The sequence below is a fragment of the Acipenser ruthenus genome, chromosome 4 (assembly GCF_902713425.1).
Source record: "Acipenser ruthenus chromosome 4, fAciRut3.2 maternal haplotype, whole genome shotgun sequence".
NCBI lineage: Eukaryota > Metazoa > Chordata > Actinopteri > Acipenseriformes > Acipenseridae > Acipenser > Acipenser ruthenus.
This window is the reverse complement of record NC_081192.1, coordinates 97,655,351-97,679,355: the sequence shown is the minus strand read 5'-3', so window position 1 is coordinate 97,679,355 and position 24,005 is coordinate 97,655,351. Positions and strand designations below refer to the sequence as shown.

At 39.2% G+C, this 24,005-nt stretch overlaps 1 protein-coding gene across 1 annotated transcript in view; it reads right to left on the bottom strand.

Annotated features, from left to right (window-relative positions):
• The window catches only part of LOC117399531 (plexin domain-containing protein 2-like), a 160,731-nt gene that overhangs the window by 101,369 nt on the left and 35,357 nt on the right, over nucleotides 1-24,005 (bottom strand). The window lies entirely within an intron of this gene.

Sequence of the window (24,005 nt, the reverse complement as noted above, 5' to 3'; positions counted from 1 at the left end):
TGGGGGAAAAAAAAAATATTTACAGAGATGAATACATAATTGGTAATGCATTACAGGGAACATGGGGTAGTTGGCACTGGGGTTTCATAAGAAATTAACGTAATGGCTGAATGAGCCAGCAGTTGCACTTCAGGAAGTTCATGTTATGCCAGAGAGAAGCTGTTGACCCATTTGATGACCCAAGACAGACTATACTAAAGGTTGGTTTAAGCGTAACATTCACAGCAGTAAGTGACTCTGTAACAACCAGAATCGTGCTACTGAATAATTATAGACAGGTACTGTGGTAAGGCATGAAGATGTTAGACAAAACTGCTCTTGTGACACATGCCTCCAATCTCTCATTATTTTCCCTACAGTATAACCTGTGAAAAACAAATCAGGGGGCTCCCGAGTGGTGCAGGATGCACCCTATAGCCTGGAGGTCGCCAGTTCGAGTCCAGGTTATTCCACTGCTGGCCGTGGATGGGAGTTCCCACGGGGCGGCGCACAATTGGCCGAGTGCCGTCCAGGATGGGGAGGGCTTAGGTCGGCCAGGGAGTCCTCAGCTCACCGTGTACCAGCGACCCCTGTAGACTGGCCAGGCGCCTACGGGTCTGCCTGCAAGCAGCCCAGAGCTGCGTGGTCCTCCGACACTGTAGCTCTGAGGTAGTTGCATGGCGGGCCTGCAGAGTGAAAAGAAGCGGACAGTTGATGACACGCGTATCGGAGGACACGTGTGTTCGTCTTTGTCTCTCCCAAGTCAGCGTGGGGGTTGCAGCGGTGAGCCAGGCTTATAATTGGGTAAAAAAGAATGGGCGATTCCAAATTTAAAATAAATAAATAAATAAACAAACATCAGAAGATAAATGATTAAGAGCATTCATTGCTGCTGGTATTCACCATTTTTGTGGTAAATTAATGAAATTGTTTATCAAGGCATAAGATCATGCTGATTTGTAAATCAATTAATTGTGACCATGAAAGATGTGTGCATCACGTATATGGTCATGCATGATATAAATCATGTTGCCACCATTAGACAATCAGAGTGCTGTATTTAATTTGACAAAAGGAGTTATATTTCTGTGTACAGATGGCTTAACCACACAGGTCCCCAAGTTTAAATATAAAATTCCAAAACAGCGTTATAACATCTGAAAAATGGTGACCCTCCCAGCTGTTCACTGCAGGGAATGCTATTCAACCTGATAGAACTACAGCAATCCAGCACATTTGTTAAACCAAAAGCACTGCATGGCTGTTGAATGTTGAGAGAGAATGACTACCTGCTCATCTTTGACCTGAAAAAAGAAACAAGGACCAGGGGTCACAAATGGAGATTAGATAAAGGGGCATTCAGAACAGAAAATAGGAGGCACTTTTTTACACAGAGAATTGTGAGGGTCTGGAACCAACTCCCCAGTAATGTTGTTGAAGCTGACACCCTGGGATCCTTCAAGAAGCTGCTTGATGAGATTCTGGGATCAATAAGCTACTAACAACCAAACGAGCAAGATGGGCTGAATGGCCTCCTCTCGTTTGTAAACTTTCTTATGTTCTTATGTTCTTAAAAAAAAAAGGTTTTCATAAACTAATGCGGACAGTGTTCTAAATTGTTTCTCAGGCCATTCAGTCAGTACTTCACTTCGTTACAATGTTTCAAACTAGTTAAGCTTCTACATTCTCAGGCAACCAAACCGATATCTTGTTTCAGGTCTGCCGATAGTACTGACTTATTTAAATCACGGAAACAAAGCCAATACAGCAGAAAAAGAATAGACCAAATGATATATTGTATAACATGCTCTTTATAATCTTTAATATTAGCATGGAAAACACAACCCTTCATTCTTTATTATTCGTGTTACTGTTAGTTTTGACGTCATCATAATATTATAAGAAATAAATATGGAAATAATTATTATCGTTCAACCATGCTGTTACTATGAACACTGATATAATAATATAGAAAGTAAAAATGTTTAAGTATGATCAGACAATCAATCCCCAATTACTTTGACTCTACCATAAGTCACCATTTCAGCACCTATCTCAATATTATGCAGGCTATGCATGCCTCAACCCCATTATCAAAATCATTGATCATTTTCCTCACCAAGACATTACAAAGCAAGACCGTCATAGTTCACTGCTTTTTTGGTTTAAGCTGTGTAATGAACTGTATTTCTAAAACTCCAAATTCACTAGATTGATGTGGGAAAGATGAGCAATGTACTATAAAATTCACCATTTTAAATTATTTTCCTACTATTTTCTACTATGATACTGTTCTTGGGGAAACTATAAAACAAACGATATACCTCATAAACTCAGTATGCTGAAGCACAGTGTTTCACGGCAACTAGAAGGATTCACATGCATCTCTTTGTGTCATAAGCGATGAAATGGATTGCTGCCCTAATACAGATACCAGACATGCTCCTTCATCTTCACAACAGATAAGAGAGGATTCAAAGCTAGCTAAAATTTAAACTACTGTACAAGCCTGAACAGAACAGAGGTAATCAATCAGTTCACTAACAGCACAGCCAACTCTAATTTACAGGTATTTCATATCTATCTAATGTACTGCATTTGTAGACAATGAGGAAAACGTTAGGTTACTTACCGTAACCCTGGTTCCCTGAAAGAGAAGACGACCACCAAAACATTATGTATGGGATATGCCTGCCTATTGGTAGGTATTTTCTGAGCTCTCTATACCAGAGCTGCCGATAGGCCCCTTCCTGGGTTGATGACCTCTGTCCCGCCTACAGAGGGATTAAATAGTCAAACCACGGAAGCCATGTTCTCTTTTTGCATCGAAGCCGTGAGGGCAACCGATGCGACCTCGCTCTTTCAGGGAGCCAGGGTTACGGTAAGTAACCTAACGTTCCCTTGACCCTAGGTTAGCGGTGCGAGCATGCAACCTCAAGAACCCTCGTGCCTATTGAAGGCAAAGAAGGATCTACCACATTCAAGCGCTAGAACCTGGAGAAGGTGCTTGTAGCTAACTGTCCCGCTTTGCGGAGGTGATAGCCAAGAGGAAGGCTGTCTTCATAGACAGATGCTTCAACTCTATGTATGGCTATGTATGGGCTCAAACGGGGCCTTCGTGAGAGCCTCCAGTACAACATCAAAGCTCCATTCGGGGAGAACAACCCTCCTGGGAGGGCGTAACTGTCGAGCATCTTTCAGGAAATGGGTTTCTAAGAAATGCGCACCCGGAGATACCGAATCTACGGGGGCATGGCACGCAGAGATAGCCTAAGCGGTGGAGGGAATACTACAGGGGGCAATGCGTCGTCTCCGCTGAGGCGAAGAGATCGACCTGCGCCTTCCCAAACCATTCCCAAATGCACTCCACCACTCTGACGGATGCTCACCTTTCCTCGACAGGAGTTCCGCTGCCCAGTTCGCCACTCCAGGAAGATGCGTCACCCGTAGGGACAGCAGTTTCCGTTGTTTCCAATTCAGGAGCTGGAAGGCGATGCGATGCAAACCCGGGGACTGGAGGCCACCCAGGTGGTTGACATACACCACCACTGATGTGTTGTCCATTCAGACCAGCACGTGTGTTCAATGCAACACCAGGAGAAAGTGCTGGAGAGCCAGGGAAGCAGTCTGCAGCTCCAGCATATTTATATGCAGGGCTATCCAATGGCCCGACCAGGTGCTGCAGACTCCACTGCCTCCCCAGACCGCCCCCCAATCCAAGTTGGAGGCGTCCGTCATCATCACTTGGCGAGTTAACACCACCTCCCATCCGCACGCCCTCGTGCAGGTGAGAGGGCATCCTCCACCATCGCAGGGCCACGGACCACGTGTGAGACACGGTCAGCCGACGGTGTCCATCGCGCTTGGGGTGTAAGTGAAATGCATTGAGCCATGCTTGGAGCGGGCACATACGTAATAAATCCAGCTCGATGGCTGATACAGCTGCGGCCATCAGACCCAACAATTTTTGGCACTGCACCAAAGGGACCTGCGATCCATGTTGAAACAGAGAGAGGCAACCCTGAATAGCTGCTACTCTGTCGTCTGACGGGTATGGGCACATCATACCGGAGTCCAGCCAGAGCCTCAAGTACATTGTGCACTGCACTGGTATAAGCCGACTCTTCGCATCGTTGATGGTGAGGCCCAGCCTGCCCGGTGCTGCGTCACAATCGCTGCGTGGGCTCCCTCTCGCGACTGAGAGCAAATCAGCCAGTCGTCGAGATAGTTTAGTACTCTGATCCTCTGCAACCGCAAGGGGGCCAGGATAGCGTCCACACACTTTGAAAACATACAAGGAAGCACAGAGAACATCGTAAAGTCCTCCATAAAGTCAGGGAACGGTGGAAAGGATTGCGGTCGGGGAGCCACTGCCTGCGTTCGAAACACGGACCGGCAAGGCTCTATCAGTGTCGCCCAGGGGACCTACAAAAAGGTTGCAGCGCGTCCCATCAATGCCGACATGGAGCTGGACAATGGTGGCAAACTAGCCTCCAAAGCAACCTCGGAGCTAGGTTCCGCCTCGGTCGACAGCATTGGTTCGTCTCCCTCTCCATCTCTGTGGGGAAGGTGTCCTCACCCCAGGAGGCCGCAATAGACAGTGTGTCCTACTCCGCCATCAAAGACTGCGATTCCGGCTCGATCTGGGCTCCCATGGGAGACCCAGGAACCGGAGCTGGTGTGGGTGGTAGTGGGGCCGGGACCACCCCGGTGCTGGCATCTTTGCATTGGCTACCGGTTAGTTTTAGAATAGATTTTAAGGTGTTGCTGCTAACTTAGAAGGCTTTAAATGATCTCGCACCTCCATACCTTAAAGATATTTTGGAACCCTATGTCCCCAATCGCCCGCTCCGATCACTGGATGCTGGCCTACTGTCTGTACCTATTATTCAGAAAAAAACGTCAGGTGGTAGATCTTTTAGTTATATGGCACCTAAATTATGGAACAATTTGTCCATCACAATTAGAGAAGCCCCTTCAGTCAATGTCTTCAAGTCTAGACTAAAAACCCATTTCTATAGCCTGGCATTTTCATCCAGATGAGCTGATATCCTCTTGCCCCCATATTGTTCCTAATGTTTTTTATTTATTTTATTATTATTATTATTATTTTTTTTATCTAGATTAAAATCATATTTTTAAAATACAGCTTATATATTCTGTTTTGTTTTTATTCTGTTCTTTTTTTAAATGCTACTGTTGTTCAGTAATATGATTGTTTTTGCCTTTGTAAAGCGCTTTGTGGCGACCTGTTGCAAAAGGCGCTATATAAAACTTAAATGGATCGTTTGATTGATTGATTTATTGATTGATTGAGTGACAGTGCACCGAGAACCGTAGTACCGTGCGCACTTGGTCGTAAGCACCATGCGCACCGAGTGCATGGGGTACTGTGCGCCCCACCTCTCTCAAACGAATACCGTGCGCCCCACCTCTTTCAAGCGCTTGCACCGAGTATGCTAGTGGGATCATAGAACCAACTAAAAGGAAATGTGTGATTACATGAGCTCGACCCTTGCAGTCTCTCATCAAAATTTAAACTAGAAATTAAGAGTTTGGGGGTCATCTTTGATCCTGATCTATCATTTGAGACTCATATTAGGGAAGTTATTAAAGTATCTTTTACCATTTGAGAAATATAGCCAAACTTAGACCAATTATTTCCGTATCTGATACAGAGAGACTAATGCATGCCTTTGTTTTTATCTAGAATTGATTATTGTAATGCACTTTTTTCTGGTGTCCCAAAACGTATGGTATCCCGCTTGCAGCTTGTTCCGAATACCACCGCTAGAATTCTGACTAAAACCAGGAAAAGTGAACATATTACCCCTGTTTCTGCCTCTTTACATTGTCTCCATGTGCAGCATAGAATTGATTTTAAGATTTTGCTGTTAACCTACAAGGCCCTGAATGGATTAGCACCTAGTTATTTGCAGGGGTTAGCAGTGTGGAGTAGTAGGGCAGCAGTGTGGAGTAGTGGTTAGGGCTCTGGACTTCTGACCGGAGGGTCGTGGGTTCAATCCCTTGTGGGGGACACTGCTGCTGTACCCTTGAGCAAGGTACTTTACCTAGATTGCTCCAGTAAAAACCCAACTGTATAAATGGGTAATTATATGTAAAAAATAATGTGATATCTTGTAACAATTGTAAGTCGCCCTGGATAAGGGCGTCTGCTAAGAAATTAATTAATAATAATAATAATAATAAGGGGTTACTGACCCCGTATCTTCCAAACCGCACTCTGAGATCTGCTGGTTATTCCTAGGGTCAACAAAGGCAACACGAGAGGTAGGGCTTTTTCTCGTAGAGCTCCTAAATTATAGAATGCTCGGTCTTCGTTTGTCAGGGAAGCTGGGACCGTTACGGTTTTCAAGTCAAGACTAAAAACACACTTTTATAAAATGGCTTTCTTAACGCAGTAGGTTTTAATGTAACTTTGCTGCTTTTGTATTATTATGTGTTTACTGTTATTAAATGGTCTGACTGTGGCAGTTATATGTGTGACATGCTATATAAATATGAATGTATTATAACACCTACTGTAAAAAGTGTTGCGGGTAGAAAATATTTTGCTTTTGCTGCTGTCTCTGACTGGAACCGTTTACCTGCTGCACTCAGAGACCTCACACTAATTTTAAAAGAACGGATGCTTCAGTACTTGACAAAGCCTTGTGTATGTACTGCATAATTCTAATGTATACTATGTGTTGTACTGTCATGTATGTTTATATATATACAGTATATATATATATATATTTCTCTCTTAAACTGTAACCTGGTGCTGTTCTCATCAGGACGCCGTTGTAAACTAACTAAGTGTAGCTCATATAGCTTTCCTGAATAAACTTTTTTTTTTAAAATAAATTAAATAAAATTGTGGTTTGTCCTTTTTTTCTGCTATGTACTTGTGACAGACTGGCTCGCAGTGGTGACGTCACGGAACAGGAAGTAGAAACCAAAACAATGGATGGGCGGTTGAAGCTGAGTGCAGTGGCACTCAGCGTATTTATTAATAAACAAACAAAATATTTAAACAAAACAACAAAACACAAAAGGGCACGAGGGCCAAACGAATCAACAAACAAACAAACAAGTAAGTGTCGTGCTGGAGAATCCAGCACGTTTTAGCAATTGTTTTTTTAAATGTGACTCGCTCTCTCCGCTCCCCGTACTCTCCTCTGTACACCCAACCTCGAGTGCAGAAAGCTGCAGGTTTATATACTCTGGCCGAGGGATTAACTAGTTGTTAATTATCTTATTATCCCTCGGCCAGAGTCTGCACGCGTTTGGTAAGGATGCATGACTGTCAGCTAGTTAAATAATCAGTAGCTGATCAGCCATGCATCCTCACAGGGTTTTTAAATATAATAATAAAAGACGCTGCGCTTTTACCCGCGCCAAAAAACAAAAATACAAATAATAATAAATAGGGGCGGGACACTCTGCCACAGTACTATACAGTGCTTTGATACGTTTGTATAAAAAGCGCTATATAAATGCAATAAATATATATATATATATATATATATATATATATATATATATATATATATATATATATATATATATACAGACGTGCTCAAATTTGTTGGTACCCTTACAGCTCATTGAAATAATGCTTCATTCCTCCTGAAAAGTGATGAAATTAAAAGCTATTTTATCATGTATACTTGCATGCCTTTGGTATGTCATAGAATAAAGCAAAGAAGCTGTGAAAAGAGATGAATTATTGCTTATTCTACAAAGATATTCTAAAATGGCCTGGACACATTTGTTGGTACCCCTTAGAAAAGATAATAAATAATTGGATTATAGTGATATTTCAAACTAATTAGTTTCTTTAATTTGTATCACACATGTCTCCAATCTTGTAATCAGTCATTCAGCCTATTTAAATGGAGAAAAGTAGTCACTGTGCTGTTTGGTATCATTGTGTTCACCACACTGAACATGGACCAGAGAAAGCAAAGGAGATAGTTGTCTGAGGAGATCAGAAAGAAAATAATAGACAAGCATGGTAAAGGTAAAGGATACAAGACCATCTCCAAGCAGCTTGATGTTCCTGTGACAACAGTTGCAAATATTATTAAGAAGTTTAAGGTCCATGGAACTGTAGCCAACCTCCCTGGGCGCGGCCGCAAGAGGAAAATCGACCCCATAGTGAACAGAAGGATAGTGCGAATGGTAGAAAAAGAACCAAGGATAACTGCCAAAGAGATACAAGCTGAACTCCAAGGTGAAGGTCCGTCAGTTTCTGATCGCACCATCCGTCGCTTTTTGAGCGAAAGTGGGCTCCATGGAAGAAGACCCAGGAGGACTCCACTTCTGAAAGAAACACATAAAAAAGCCAGACTGGAATTTGCTAAAATGCATATTGACAAGCCACAATCCTCCTGGGAGAATGTCCTTTGGACAGATGAGTCAAAACTGGAGCTTTTTGGATAGTCACATCAGCTCTATGTTCACAGACGAAAAAATAAAGCTTTCAAAGAAAAGAACACCATACCTACAGTGAAACATGGAGGAGGCTCGGTTATGTTTTGGGGCTGCTTTGCTGTGCCTGGCACAGGGTGCCTTGAATCTGTGCAGGGCACAATGAAATCTCAAGACTATCAAGGCATTCTGGAGCGAAACGTACTGCCCAGTGTCAGAAAGCTCTGTCTCAGTCGCAGGTCATGGGTCCTCCAACGGGATAATGACCCAAAACACACAGCTAAAAGCACCCAAGAATGGATAAGAACAAAACATTGGACTATTCTGAAGTGGCCTTCTATGAGTCCTGATCTGAATCCTATCGAACATCTATGGAAAGAGCTGAAACTTGCAGTCTGGAGAAGGCACCCATCAAACCTGAGACAACTGGAGCAGTTTGCTCAGGAAGAGGGGGCCAAACTACCTGTTAACAGGTGCAGAAGTCTCATTGAGAGCTACAGAAAACGTTTGATTGCAGTGATCGCCTCTAAAGGTTGTGCAACAAAATATTAGGTTAGCGGTCCCATCATTTTTGTCCATGCCATTTTCATTTGTTTTCTTATTTACAATATTATGTTGAATAAAAAATCAAAAGCAAAGTCTGATTTCTATTAAATATGGAATAAACAATGGTGGATGCCAATTACTTTTGTCAGTTTCAAGTTATTTCAGAGAAAATTGTGCATTCTTCGTATTTTGTGGAGGGGTACCAACAAATTTGAGCACGTCTGTGTAGATATATATATATATATATATTAGTGAAAACTATTTTTAACAAACAAAAAACAGCCTTTTAGCATGACAGCCTTCTTAAATAAGTAAAACAATACATTTATTTATTTTATTAAAAATGTATGGGTTACCTTAATGCAACATCATTTGCTTTTTTGTGCAAAGACAGACAAGCACATCTTTTATTTAAGTCTTTTGAGACCAGTTTCTCTGAATAAAGTAATAACGTTGAACATGAAATGTAGTTAAAGTGCAAGACATGAATTGACTGTCTATTTACCAATTGACTTTCTTTTATATGTGCTTTACCAAGCTTGTCTTTAATGCAACCTGACTACAATGTGCTTATATAATGGGTAGTTACACGAAAAATGATCATTTGAGTTTAAAATGAGATTGAATCAGTTACTAATTATTTTTGCAGATAATGTTAGAGGGATATTTACAGTGTCAGAAATCACATGATATTTGCTGCTAATGCAAATCATGTGACCAGCCATCTTGTTTTTCATGTCACATGGTCTAGTGCCTGCAGTGTGATTTTCACTTGCTGTGATTTATTTTCAACGTTTGTGATGTGAAAGTTTCATTTTCTATAGATTGGTTGTTTAAAAAATAATGAAACTTTGAATAATCCTAACTTTTCTCATGACTACTGTCATGGCAAATTATTAACAGAATAATTTTATTCATACTTTAAAAAATTATGTAACTGACGTGGCACCTCTTTGTAACTGACGTGGCATCTGCAGTTAAAAATTGCAAATGCAATCTGTAATATATTGTTTCATGAAGCACTGAATTTAATTTATTTAGTATAGTTCAGTTCAATATAAGCCACAAAATCCATTGTAGCTGGATCAAAAGCTTCTAGATCACAATGTCTGCTGTTGTGTTTACCATGAAAACTTTGATTGGCTGCAAAAAATCAAACCTGAACTGCCAAAAAGACTGAAAGTCTGCTTCAGATGACTGTCTCGATGACGACAATGTTCAGTCTCATCGTGGCAAATGCGAAGTCTGCTCTGATATCGAAGAGACCCTGACATGGAAAAATTTTAATTAACCCCAAACATTAACACGATCATACTGAAGTGTCATTCTGGGCCTGTGATTGGGTAAACTCGATAAAAAACGCACTTCATTTCTTTGACTTACTGGGCCAAAAAAAAAAAAAAAAAAAAAATGTATGGTTTCTGAAGTACTTTATAACCTTCCCCAGAGTGTTCTGAAAAAATAAGCACACCAATTCCAAGATTCTACTATAAGATATTAATTAGTGAATTATTATCGGAGGAGAGTCAGATACAGCCAAAAGAATCTGGTACTTGGAGAGCATCACACTGAAAAAATGCTTGGTCCTTAAAGGGTTAAATATGTAAAAAAAATTATAAGAAAATTAAAATGTGTGGTATGTTCCTGCTTTACAATTGCTTGACCTGTCCGCTCTGGAATTCTCCTTAATCTCACTTTGCTTACAGACCTCTGACAGTCTCTGTTACCTTTATGTTTGAGCCTTTAAAATCACATGGCACCATATACCGGTAGTTTCAGCACCCTGCCCATCCCTAATGGGATGTTTGCCAAACACTGAGACCGCCAGCTCCCTCAGTGAAAATGACTTTCCTGGCATACGTATTCTTCAACAGGCTCTGTTTCATTCTGTACAAGAATGCAACTGTTGGCCTGGAACTGTTTTTTGGCCTTAACAGTCCTTCTTTGAGTCTCTTTATTATCCTCTTGGCCTGAAGCCCCCCATCTCAGTCTCCACGTCTTCCTCCTGCCTAGATATCCTCAAACCACTGCCAAACCTTGGGTCTGTACCTCAGCATGAGCCAACAATTCACTACTTTGTCCCTGGCCACTTTGTGAAGAAAAAAAAGAAAAACAAATTTGAAAACCACCTTCTTTCACAGGGTGCTCCAATTCTGTGGGTTTTCATTTCTAGTGGAAAACCACATTCATATGCGCTTATGTGATTTTATTTAGAAAGGCGGAAAAAATCCAAACAAAATGTCAGGAAACCATATAGACCAGTTGTTGGCGCTATGAGATGTTACCAACCAGTGTAAATTGTATTAGTAATTAGATGTCCACTAAAATAAGCAGACAAACAGAAATACAACTCATATGGTCAACAGGAATAGTACTAATTCTCTGATCAGGACTGCATTAAAAAGGCAGTTTTCCCTGCTGGATCGAAAGGTGTATGCCCACCAGTAGACTCATCCAATAATATTAAGTTGTACTTTGAACTCTTTAACCTTTCTATTATACTCAGTCAATTCTCGTTAATAAGAATTTCAAGGGACCAGTCATTCCAAGAGTCTAAACCAATGCCTGTTGTCAGTTTTTATTAAAGTTACAGTCACACTGAAATCAAATCTCAATTACAGAGCAATGAAAAGAATTATACATTTAAAAGTATTGTGCAGTTTATTGGAAGTGAACTTTTAAAAAGTATACATTGCAAATGAACAGCACTTGCAATCTGTATGTTGCATTCTGACTAAGGGCATTTTTAAACCCCTAAAGGCGTCCTCAGCATCAGGTATTGAGCAAATCGGAAACGCTGGTGACTTGAATCCACAGTTTGCTGTTCATAGGCCTGCATTATTGTATACTGTTTTTTCAGAATGGCTGAAAGTGTTTGCGGTCATGTTGAAATCTGCAGCAAGATCTTTCGTTTTCTGTATGGTGAAGCATTATCCATCGCTTTCAATGCCTCCCAATTTTGTATGCAAGGAAATGATGCATAAGCACTATGGCAACGTGAAGTGCATCATAGGACCAGTTCCCAAAACAGCGCTAAAATACAACAGAGGCACTAATCCAGATGCATGTTAATACATTTCCCAATATCCTGAAAAGTTCTGTCAGTACTAGAAGTAGGCTACAGTAGGTATACAGCAAGACACATTTACAGTAGCAAACACTTTGAAAGAACTATCTTCTCTCCCCTTTTTCTGGTTTAGATGTGGTGTAGAAAATGAAAAGGAAAAACTCCAAAAAGCTAATTCATAAAGCAAAGGTCAGTTGTTACAATATCACGTTAGAGCTTTTAAGCCTGGCCTGTCTTATTCCTAATTAATCTACACAACTCTTGACAAGCTCTCCTGCTAAATTCACAGCAGTATATTGCAACATGGAGGTAAAGGAAACAATCCAGGCAGGTATTCTGGTCTCAAATTCACAGTTTATTTATAAGAACGAGCCGTTCAATAAAATAAAGGCGATAAACAATAAGGAACCCAGGACAACTAAAAGGGTTAACAAACAGGCAGGTAACACACACAAAGCTAACAGTCTCTGCGTGTCTGACTCAGTAATTAAAAAAATAGGTTCTCTCCCACAGCTGTAACACTCACTCTCCACCCACACCCTCCCTGTGCCAGGCTTAAATACCCCTTGCCCCCCCCCCCCTCCAATTCTGTGCCGTTGTTCGCACTCCCCCAATCACAGTCATGCATTCCCTTTTTTATTTTTTTTATTTTATATAAATGTAGTCGTTGCCAATGATTTTTACTCATTTTTTCTCCCCAATTTGGAATTGCCAGTTGTGTTATTATTAATCCCGGTTCACCGCTGCAACCCCCTGGCGACTTGGGAAACAGAGGCTGAAACACATGTCCTCCGAAACGTGTTCCTGCCAAGCTGTCTTTTTTTCGCACTGCGGTTCCAGGCTATAGGGCACATCCCGCACTCTACGCGGAGCGCCTTTACTGGATGTGCAACTCGGAAGCCAGCCCCCAGGTCTGTCTGCCTCGTCGTTACAATATCATTGCACAGAAAGGGAATAGAAGTGCTCTCTGCAGAGAGAAAACTGTAACACAGAGCCAAAAGTTGGCTGCAATATATTTTCTTAAGGATCATGCAACCGCTGACTGTGGTTTTCACACACACTTAATGGGTGATTCTTACTGGTTTGTCACATCATCAATGACTGAACTCACCTGTTTTCATGTAATCCTTTTCACATGTTTGACTCATTTAGTATTTTTTCCCAGAGATTCTATGTAGATAGTTTTTATCAGTTCATAAGTCATGAAGCAATGGAGAATGTGCAATCGAAACAGATCCACACATACATACATACATACATACATACAGTAGAACCGGTCATATCCGATTTAATTGGTTCCAGGGGTCCATCTGGTATGTAAAAATCTTGGAGAGAGTTGCTATACTACATTGTAGTCGGAGCATTATAAATTAACAATGTCAGATACATCAGTGTGTCTAAAACACCAAAGTACGGTACTGCATGTATACTGATGAAAATCTGTGAAAATGATTGCAAAATAAAGCACTGTAATACAGTAATTGGAAATTTGGCAAAAACAGTTCTCACTGTGCTTTCCGCTTTGACAAGATGCCTTTCATTAATTTAAGCTTTGTGCAAAAATGTCAAAGTTTTAAATAGGTACCATATAATTCATATTGTATCCTGAATTTCACGTCAGTCAGTCACTTCTGTGTCTAAATGAATACATTTTCCCACTTGTGCAAAGTGTTTGCACAGAGCAGCAGGTGCTGGAATGCTCTTGAAGGCTAACAAAATGGTACTGAATAGACAAGCTACATCTAGAAGAATATACTCCCTTGTCATTTAGTCCAAAGTGTTTATATACATCACATTACTCTGCAGGGGCCAAATTCATCCGTGAAATGCAGCCTCATTAAAGCTGCCAAGTGTGTGAGCTCTTGATAAAACATACCAACATACCGCTTGTTAGAAAGCTAGCATGTTCCTGTGCCCTAGGTTCATTGCTGTCTCACACACATGTACAGGGTGCGGTTTGTCAAATTTCCAGTGGGGGGATAAAACAGACAAACAACAAAACATCATGGCAAGCCTTGATACATCTGCAGCACACAATTCAAACAGTTAAGAGGATCACTACGTTACGTATTTATTATACCGAATCAACTGCTCAAAAATCTTTAGGAATCACACATTTGCCAAATCTGCCATCATGCTGGATAAATGCAGTTATTTTTTTATGGATACAGTCATACTTGCCAACATTTAGAAACGGTTCAGTTGGACGCTGATCATATATATTATCATATAATAGACGTAACCCCCAACTCAACACCGCACGACCATCATGACAGTAAAAATAGACATCATGAAGCATTCTTACCTTTGTATAAGTTAGTGATCAGCAGACGTGATTTTCATTGGTAAATTTGCCTTGCTACGGTGCGTACACCACTACTGTTGGATGACAATGAAGGGTAAGTGGAATCCGAGCCTGATCCATTTTATACAGCCGAAATTTATGATCCGGCTCCAGTGAAACTAAACTCCATTCCTTTTTTTAAAAAAAATCATGTTAATACAATGTGCTACTGATCTTACGGTCTGAAGTGCGAGATTTTTTTTTTAAGTCAGTTTGCGTAAAAATGATGCAGCATACATTTATAATTTTAAATATATTTAAAATTTCCTGAAGAAATAATTGTTAATTCAAAATCTTTTATCGGGGGGATAAATGTATCCCCCCTGGGATGACAACTGAAAGTGCAGAGCCAGGAAACCCGCCCCCCCCCCATCCCCTCCATCCCCTCCATCAAATCGCACCCTGCCCATGTACAACATTACCGAAAATAAACAATATAAAAGGTCATTCTTAAATGAGGGGTGTATAAACTTAAACAGATGTGCCTATTCTACAGCAAGTAACATCAAATCTAAGTGTGTGAATAAAGCTGGCAGAGGAATCCCAAAACATGTGACCTATATACTTGACATGAGTCATTTGATCCATACTTTAATAAGCGACTGAAAGATGAATTAACATTTTGCAATCCTTTGAATTCCAGAAAATAATAACATTCAAATGTTTTCTAAACATACGTAGAGCCATATCTTTAATGAACTCCTATTTTTTAAAGATGAAAATTCAACAGTAATGTACAAAACCAAGAAACAAACCACTTAAGGGACATTCAGTTGTATTACTTAGGTGTTTGATACTACTTTTGCAGCTTTATAAAGTCAATAAGTGTTTTTCTCTTTAGAAAAAAAAAACAGGAGGAGTTAATTAAAGACTGGAATAAACTCTTTGGACATATGGCCTATAAAGTTCAACATAAAATACTACACTACTTGTTACATTTAATGTGTTGTTGTCTATTTAAATAATAAAACACAATGAAAAATAATGAGTGGTTTGGCAAATACATATTTGGATCGTTTTTGTTATAATAAGATGCATCCAGGTCCTCTGGGATTATTTAAGTACTTGAACAAACAGATGCAGTTTGTCATTTACTAGCAGCTTTGCCTTTGACAGTTACAAACTACTGATCCCCCAATACTAATACATTACCACCTAGACAGCAATGATTCTTAACTTGTAAAGGCAAATGGATCTAATTTTTCATGCAAAAACAAAGCCGTAAAAGTGCTCTGTGGAATGAAACTGAGACAAGAGACATGGCATCAACAGTTATGGTGCCCTGTACACACACTAACTTGAAAAATGTGCATGAATTGGAATAGAAGAAAGGGGCAGACATGATTTACTATAATTAAATGGCAATGGCAATACTCCTCCAGTCTCCTGTTCAGACCTGGCTGGATTACACAATTGCCACACAGGCTAAACAACACATTCAATTGGGTTGTTTTTATATGTGGGTTTTAAACAGCTTAATTACATGTACAGATAATTGGCTGTGAACTTTTCAAGCAAATTAGCACCGTCGCAGTCAGTCGGACATGTCTTGAGCAGTTTTAATTCCTTGGTTCCTTATTATTTAGCACAATTCATCAGCCGGTGAATCTCATGGTAAAAAACTGTTTTCACATGCCATTCATTTTAAAAAATGTTGCTGTCAATTTAATCTTGAACTTTAATATTTTGTATTCTGCACAACAGTGATGCGGAGTGTAATGTGGTTTTAACCTCCCATTCCATTCCATAAGAGATGGGCTTCCCTTGTGTCAGGTCTGAGGCTTATAATGACACAAAAAGAGGGAACATTTTAAACCACTGCATCACAACCCATATCTCTAACCACTACGTGATTCCGTTTCCCTGCTTTCACCACTGTGGGTTATTCTGTATAATCTATGGTTCACCCACTTCCATCTGGTCACCAGTAAGCACACACACTAAAATTAGCTACAGCAAAGGGGAACATGTACTGAATATTTAGAAAGATGAATTAATCTGAAGTGCAGGATACTGTATTGATGTATAAAACTTATGAGAAATGGGACCTAAATGAGACTTAAGGCCAGAGTCAAAATATTTCTTATTAGCATGTTTCTTCTTCATTTTTCTTAAACCTATAGGAATGCAATATCTTTCACTCGTTCAGATGCATTTTGGAAAGCGTCTGCACTTAGATGTGCTCTGTGTGTCCTCCCCATGGGATCAGGAGCCTTTCTATTTCATTGGCGCTGACGTGAAAGAATCTGCACAAAGGCACTGTTGGTAACACACTCAAAATGCTTTACACTGACTGAAACATACTGCAGCACAAAATGCACAGCATGACCACAGTTAAGTAATGTGTGTCAAACATTGATGTGATTCCAGATTTCACAGGCACACGATTTCAATTGTTTTATAAGCTAATGAATCAATGAAAATACAAATTATAATCTAAATGTTCATGTACTATAAGAATGCCATACTAAACTGGACCAAACAGGATCTGAACTATATTAATTATTTGACTATATCCTTGCAAATTGTGTTTATGTAAGACACTTGATTTTAAGTTTAAAGCTGCTCTCTTAGTGATAGAACAGCTGGTAGGGGCATTGTATTACTTAAGGTACTGTAGATAATAGGTAGCCCTGTGACACGATAATAGGAAAACATGCAACACCTATAAAGAAGTCCTGTTGCTACAAAGAAAGGATGTATTTACAGCTCATTTATTTAAAAAAGCAGCCAGAATTATCAGGAGAATTAACCCTTCTGTGAATCATTAAACGTACAGTAGCTGACTGACAGTTCAAGAGTGTCACTTTGTCCAGCTTACAGCAGTTCAGTCCTGATACATTAACAAGAAAAAATATTTTCAGACACTCGAGGTTCACACAGGTTTTCCTTGCAGAAGGACCTGAAGGTCTTGCTTAGACCCTAAAATTGAAATGACACGTTGCCTCAACTTCTAACTTGCTGAATCCTTAAATATGACTGCCTTATTCCCCTCAATGAAAATACTTTAAGCGGCTGTGTAAAACAATCTTGCTCAATTTTACACTAAATCTGAATAGTTTAGCCTAATGTGCAATATTCATCAGAAACCAGTCATTATTGTCTTAGCACATAACATTGCAGAGGGTAGTGTTAACAACAGGCACACATACTTCCTTCCTTGAATCTTTCTGGCCACTCTCTCACTCTGTGAACTTAACATCCATCCTGCTACTACCAGCAGCACCAGGGGGTACAAATGTCATATGTAAGCTATGTTGTAGCTCAGGTAAGAAAGACAAGCATGTGAGCACTGTGAAGTAGCAGTTGTTCCTCCAGTCCCTCTTTAATATCTTCTCTAGAATACAATATTCCTTTTTTAAAGGACCGTACAGTACATACGCATTGCGTATTGTATTGCTTCACCATGAATGTCATGATTCCCAACTGCAAGTCTTTGATCACCCTTCAACACTGTGGGAATCCTGTCCTTTTCAATGAGTCACAGGTCATCGCTTCTTGACTGGCAGAAATAAGGTACGTGTATCTTCTCCAGGCCCTGCAGCAAGTGCTTTATAGTTTATATATCTAATTAGAAATACTTTAGTTAGGCTATTCTATCGTAATAGGTTTTATTACTTTATATCAATATTATTATTATTGTTAATAAATCGAACAAATAGAGTTTTGTGAAAATCAGTTGCTGCTCCACATGGAACAAGTATAGCATGCCAGTCATATGAAATAATAGAATATTTTAACAACCTTTGTAACACAGAGACAAAAAGCAAGACGAAATTCAGTAACTGTGATGGTGAAAATATCCTCCAACTTTAATCCGAATGGACTGCAAACGTGAATACTCCGGTGGGATGTCAGAAGTGCAGGAGGGAACCTCATCATTAAGATGTCTTTTAAGACAGTTTCAATTGACTTTTGGTACCAGATAAAAACCAGCGCACCTGACTGAGTAGTTTAATAGCATTTCCAGTCATTAAAACCTACCCATCCCAGTATGTATAGATAGAATGCATTTAGTGCTGTATTTATGTACTTCACAAGCAGGGCCGTACCAAGGGGGTTGCGAGCAGTGCGGCTGCACAGGGCGCTAACCTGAGGGGGGTGCCGATTGGCTGACGAATAATAAGTAAACAAAAATGTGCAATAACAATTCAAAACAAAAATAACACGACGAATGAAATGAAAGCACTTTATTATTTGTCAGCCTATCGGCGCCCCCCTCAAGCCAGCGGCTGACACGCCCCCGCCCACTCGATCAATCGCTTGCTCGCTCTACACAGAGGAAACAGTAAAAAAAAAAAATGTATATATCTTCAGCACAACCGTCCCCCGCCGCACTCCCCGCTAGCATGCTCTAAGGGGATACAGTAAAAAAAAGATACTGCATGTATATATTTTAATTCAGTACCAGCACCCCCCACACCCTACCACCCACCCCCCGCTGCCGCCACAAAAAATCTCCCGATTTTGTATTTTCAAAAGTTCACAGGAATGCTAAACTGATGTAAAAAAGAGAAATAATTTACGAATATCAATATTAACCATGCTTTAAATTAAACATATAAATCAACAAATGAATACATTACAAACATACTAAGTTCAAAAATAAGTTACTGTACATTGTAAAATAATCCAAGTAAACAACACTAGTCTGCATGAAATAAAACTATTGGGAGTTTGCAAATTCAGTTTTCTCCTTATTTGGTAAAGAAATAACACACAATGCTCTTTTGCTTGTATGCCATAAAACAACAACAGCAGCGGCATATGGTCACTAGATGTCAAAGCATTCCATTGGACATGTACAAAGATTTTGAACCCCCTTTTTTTCTATTCGCTGACTGCAAGTTCTAAACTGCGGGGTTTGGGGGTGGGCGTTGGATTTATGTGGTGGTCATTAACAGACAGACAACGATAATCCAGGTGCAATGGTGTTTTATTTTATAATCCAGAGTCAATTGAACACAATAAATAATAGAGAATGGTAGTACCCAGGGCTGTGTACTACACAGTTTAACCCAGGGGTTCAGTCATGCTGTAGTGCTCCGGATCGTGTTAGCCATCTAATAACAACAAACAACAATACAGTTCTCCTTCCGGGTTAGCTTTAACCATAACAAAGGAACAGATCACCTCGCTACGTCCCCTTATATGGCGTCAATCATGACCCCTTGGTTAACCCTTTCCGGTCCAAAGTCGAACTCTGTCCAACATCATCAAAAAGACGTAAAAAACAGGTCTCTAGTCGTTTTTTCTCTAGAAAAAGATGAAAAACATGCAATGGCCGAGTGAGACTGATTGGAGCCGAGAAAAGCCGAAAAAAAAGGGGCGGATCTGAGCAATACACATCGCCCCCGCCACCACAGAGATAACACAGACATAAACAAACAAGATAGTTGCATCTGCATCCAGCGCTCAAAGAATATCACAGACATTTGCAGAGCTTTTTGAGATGTTATAGTCATAAAATAATGACTTGGATCACATTATTGAGGAGTTTGGTGATAAAACGAGTGATCACGAGATGATTTATCGGTATGCACTACTATGAAGAGGTATGTGAAAAATACAGCGAACAAGGGGTGGGGCGGGGCTGGAGATGCAGTACTGAGCGTTGATATGCAGTGCCTTTTAAACCTGTTTTACGGTGAAAAAAATACTTTTAAACAGCACATCTAAAATAAACTGCGCATGTGAAAATAAATTGGACCTGACGTGCCTGAGACGCGCTGAATAAATGGACCGCAAAGGGTTCACGACTGCAACCGCTCCTCCAATCCGCGGCTGCCACATCATTTCCCTTCCGGGTCGATGATTTAGTGTACCGCAGCCCCGCCCCCTTTCTAGATGACCGACTTCCGCCTAAGCCTAGGAATGAATTGTCTGGCCATCCAGTCCAGGGCACTCTGTTCCCTTTACACAGCACCTCATAGGTTGGGAGGGAGATTTATCACCAATAATCATTCTCTCTGTCACACCTCCGCACAGGAGTCAGAAGCATTTGGGGGGTGTTCTGAAACACCTACAGTATATAATAATATACACCATTACAGTTCTTACAGTGGGATAAATGTATAACATATTAAAAACACTGTAGACAAATATTGCAAACATTTGAACGCTCTCTTTTTAGCATTTCTATTTATCTTACAAATGAGTGTTCTCTAACACAATTGAGACTGTCCTTGCTAGGCTAAAATGTGTAATATCAGCAGCTGAGGAATGCAGGTGTTCTTGTCTGACAGTACTACCTGTACACAGGAGATTTGAGAGACTGTTTGCCATCAAATTACAACATTCCTTTGAAAGCCAAGTTTGAATACATGTTTTATTAAATATACCCCAACATGCTGGGGTGCATTATAAAGTGCAATCTTCAGCTTTTCAGTATAAACTTTGATTTGTTTTGAAATGGCTATTTAAGAACATAAGAACATAAGAAAGTTTACAAACGAGAGGAGGCCATTCAGCCCATCTTGCTCGTTTGGTTGTTAGTAGCTTATTGATCCCAAAATCTCATCAAGCAGTTTCTTGAAGGATCCCAGGGTGTCAGCTTCAACAACATTACAACATTATTTATTAAGTAATTAAAAAGAACAAAAAAATCTGAAAATCTTGCACACATACAATAGGGCACCAACAGATCATTTGTTTTCTTATGGATTCCCAGGAAGAAAAAAAGAAACGTTTTCAGCTTTAAAGCAGTGCTTAAGATTAATAGGGTTGTAGTGTTCTCTGTCCTGGAAGTATACACTTGTACAAGCTAATAGACAGAAGAGTCAATCTACAGTAACTGCATTTTCTTATACATGCTGCATAATTTATAGAAGCGTCTAATGCGTGCAGCAGCCTTTAAGAAGGGCTGTTGTGTATCATGGGAATGTTGTGCCCCGTTTTCCTTTTTATTACACAAATGTGTGGTGTGTGTTTTTTAAATCAGTGTCCCCATTCATGTTTTTTAAGGAGTGTAGCTTTACAGTATATGGGTGGCATGCATATTCAAATAGCATTTTGACTCCCATGGGTGTATTGCACTGCTTGCCACACAGTTAGCATTTTAGCTCAGAGCATCATAGCAGAAATCGGCTGACATAAGCTACTCCTGATTTTGCCACATTGTGCTAATTTCTGATTTTAAAAATAATGGATGAAACCACACTTTCACACATACACTGACCTTTTTGATGCCGTTAATTACATTAGCATCTGCTACTGTATTTACCACATAAAGGTTACAGGTTATATATCAGAGCACATTTGTGCTTCAACATTACTTACTTCAGCTGGATTCCAGAATTAGTACAAGTATAATGTGGAGACTGCAATTTCTTTGTTTGAGTTTTGAGTTTTGAGTTTTTTCTGCATTATGTTACCGCAATGTATAAACTCTACACTAAAAATCAGTATAAACTATTTTGTAGTAATTAAGTTCTGGAGTGGAAACAGCTGCCTAGTTCTAAGTGTAAAGCTGCCACCTGCCAATGTGTATATATTCTGATAATGGAACACTCCTTGGATCAATAAACAAGTTCAGTTCATGAATTCCATTAGTCGTGATCAGTTTGTCAGTTTTATTTTTAATCATTTATTTTTTTGCATGTCATGCTATGTATTCATACTATATATACACTGTAGTAGGATTCACACATCAACTGTATTCATAAATAATATTGGCATCTAGCTGTAGAGAAAAGGTCAAAAGAGGGATTCATTTTCAATCGTAGAACATGGTTTTATGAGAGTTAAAAGGGTCATTCTCAAGTAAATCAGTCAGCACTAATCTCAACGTCTTCATATAGTAGAAACCCCTACCCCCTGGCAGCCTGTGTCCATCTCTCTCTCGGTGGGATTGTTTGGCCAATGCCTAAGAGGTGAGATTTGTCAGCTGACTAAAAGGCAATCCTAAGACCATTTAAAACATCTAACTTATTTGTTAACAAACTGAATGAAATAACTCCTGCCCTGAGCATGATCTTACAGATCCAATGCAAAGACAGACAAGGAAGATTTCACTTCAGCCAGTTTTTTTTTCCACAGAGTCTAAAAAGAACTTGATTGTTATACAATAACTGGCATGGAATATGCAGCCAAGGGGATTTATTGATGGAACTGACATGACAAGAAGGCTTCAAATGGTTAATGAGGCATGTTACTGTATGTAGCTAAGGAAAGAAATACAAAAAACATTGTTCTGCAGTAAAATCTGCTTGGTGATTCCATTGGCATCACAAAATAGTTCAAGATTGCTGCTTTGAATTCCTCCCATATTTACCTTTAGCAGAAAAGTTTAGTTATTTTTTTTTTAAAATGTGTTTTTTACAAACCTTTTGTCATACTTGTAAACTAAGAATATGCAGAAGTTGCCAGATATTTCCCTTTAGGCTGCAATTTTGTATCAATTATACACAATTACCAGTGCAAGAAGCAATACTTCTCAGGTACTGTAACAGCAAGAAGCTGAAATGCCAAATTAATTGACATATTACAAGATAGCACTAGATGAACTGCTTACTTTTTTAATTAATAGCACAACAACAACAACAAATAATAATAATAATAATAATAATAATAATAATAATAATAATAATAATAATAATAATTATTATTATTATTATTATTATTATTATTACTACAACAGAATTGGAGATAAATGGAGATATTTGGTATTTTTGTATAATTGTGAAAACATGCATTCTAACATTCAAATTCATTATGCAAATGTATATATATATATATATATATATATGACATATTTGACACATTACATGTAAATAGATCACCATATATGATCATATATACTGTCTTATACTGTTTTTTCTATGAGAGACGAGTAGATATTATTAAGTCAAAGAAGTACAAAAACTATTTCAAGATAGATTCTTACTGAATGTATCGAAGACGCACACAATGCTGTTCTGTTCTGATAGGAGGAAGGTTAGAAATCTGTCCTGGGTTATTGTTACATTACATGGAGAGATACTTAAGAAAGTTTCTTCTTATAAATACTTAGGCACACGGATTAAAGAGCATCTTACATTTAAGTATCATATTAATAAATTGGCTTCAAAATTAGGACCTAAATTAGGTTTCCTTTTTAGGAATAAGAAGGTTTTTCTCAGTCTAGCAGACTAAAATTAACGACTACTAATATTCTTCCTATGCTACATTATGGTGACTATATCTACCAGTTTGCTTCCAAGCAGTATTTACACTAATTGCATATTATAAGTATATATATATTTATATATATATATATATATATATATATATATATATATATATATATATATATATATATATATATACAGACATGCTCAAATTTGTTGGTACCCTTACAGCTCACTGAAATAATGCTTCATACCTCCTGAAAAGTGATGAAATGAAAAGCTATTTTATCATGTATACTTGCATGCCTTTGGTATGTCATAGAATAAAGCAAAGAAGCTGTGAAAAGAGATGAATTATTGCTTATTCTACAAAGATATTCTAAAATGGCCTGGACACATTTGTTGGTACCCCTTAGAAAAGATAATAAATAATTGGATTATAGTGATATTTCAAACTAATTAGTTTCTTTAATTAGTATCACACATGTCTCCAATCTTGTAATCAGTCATTCAGCCTATTTAAATG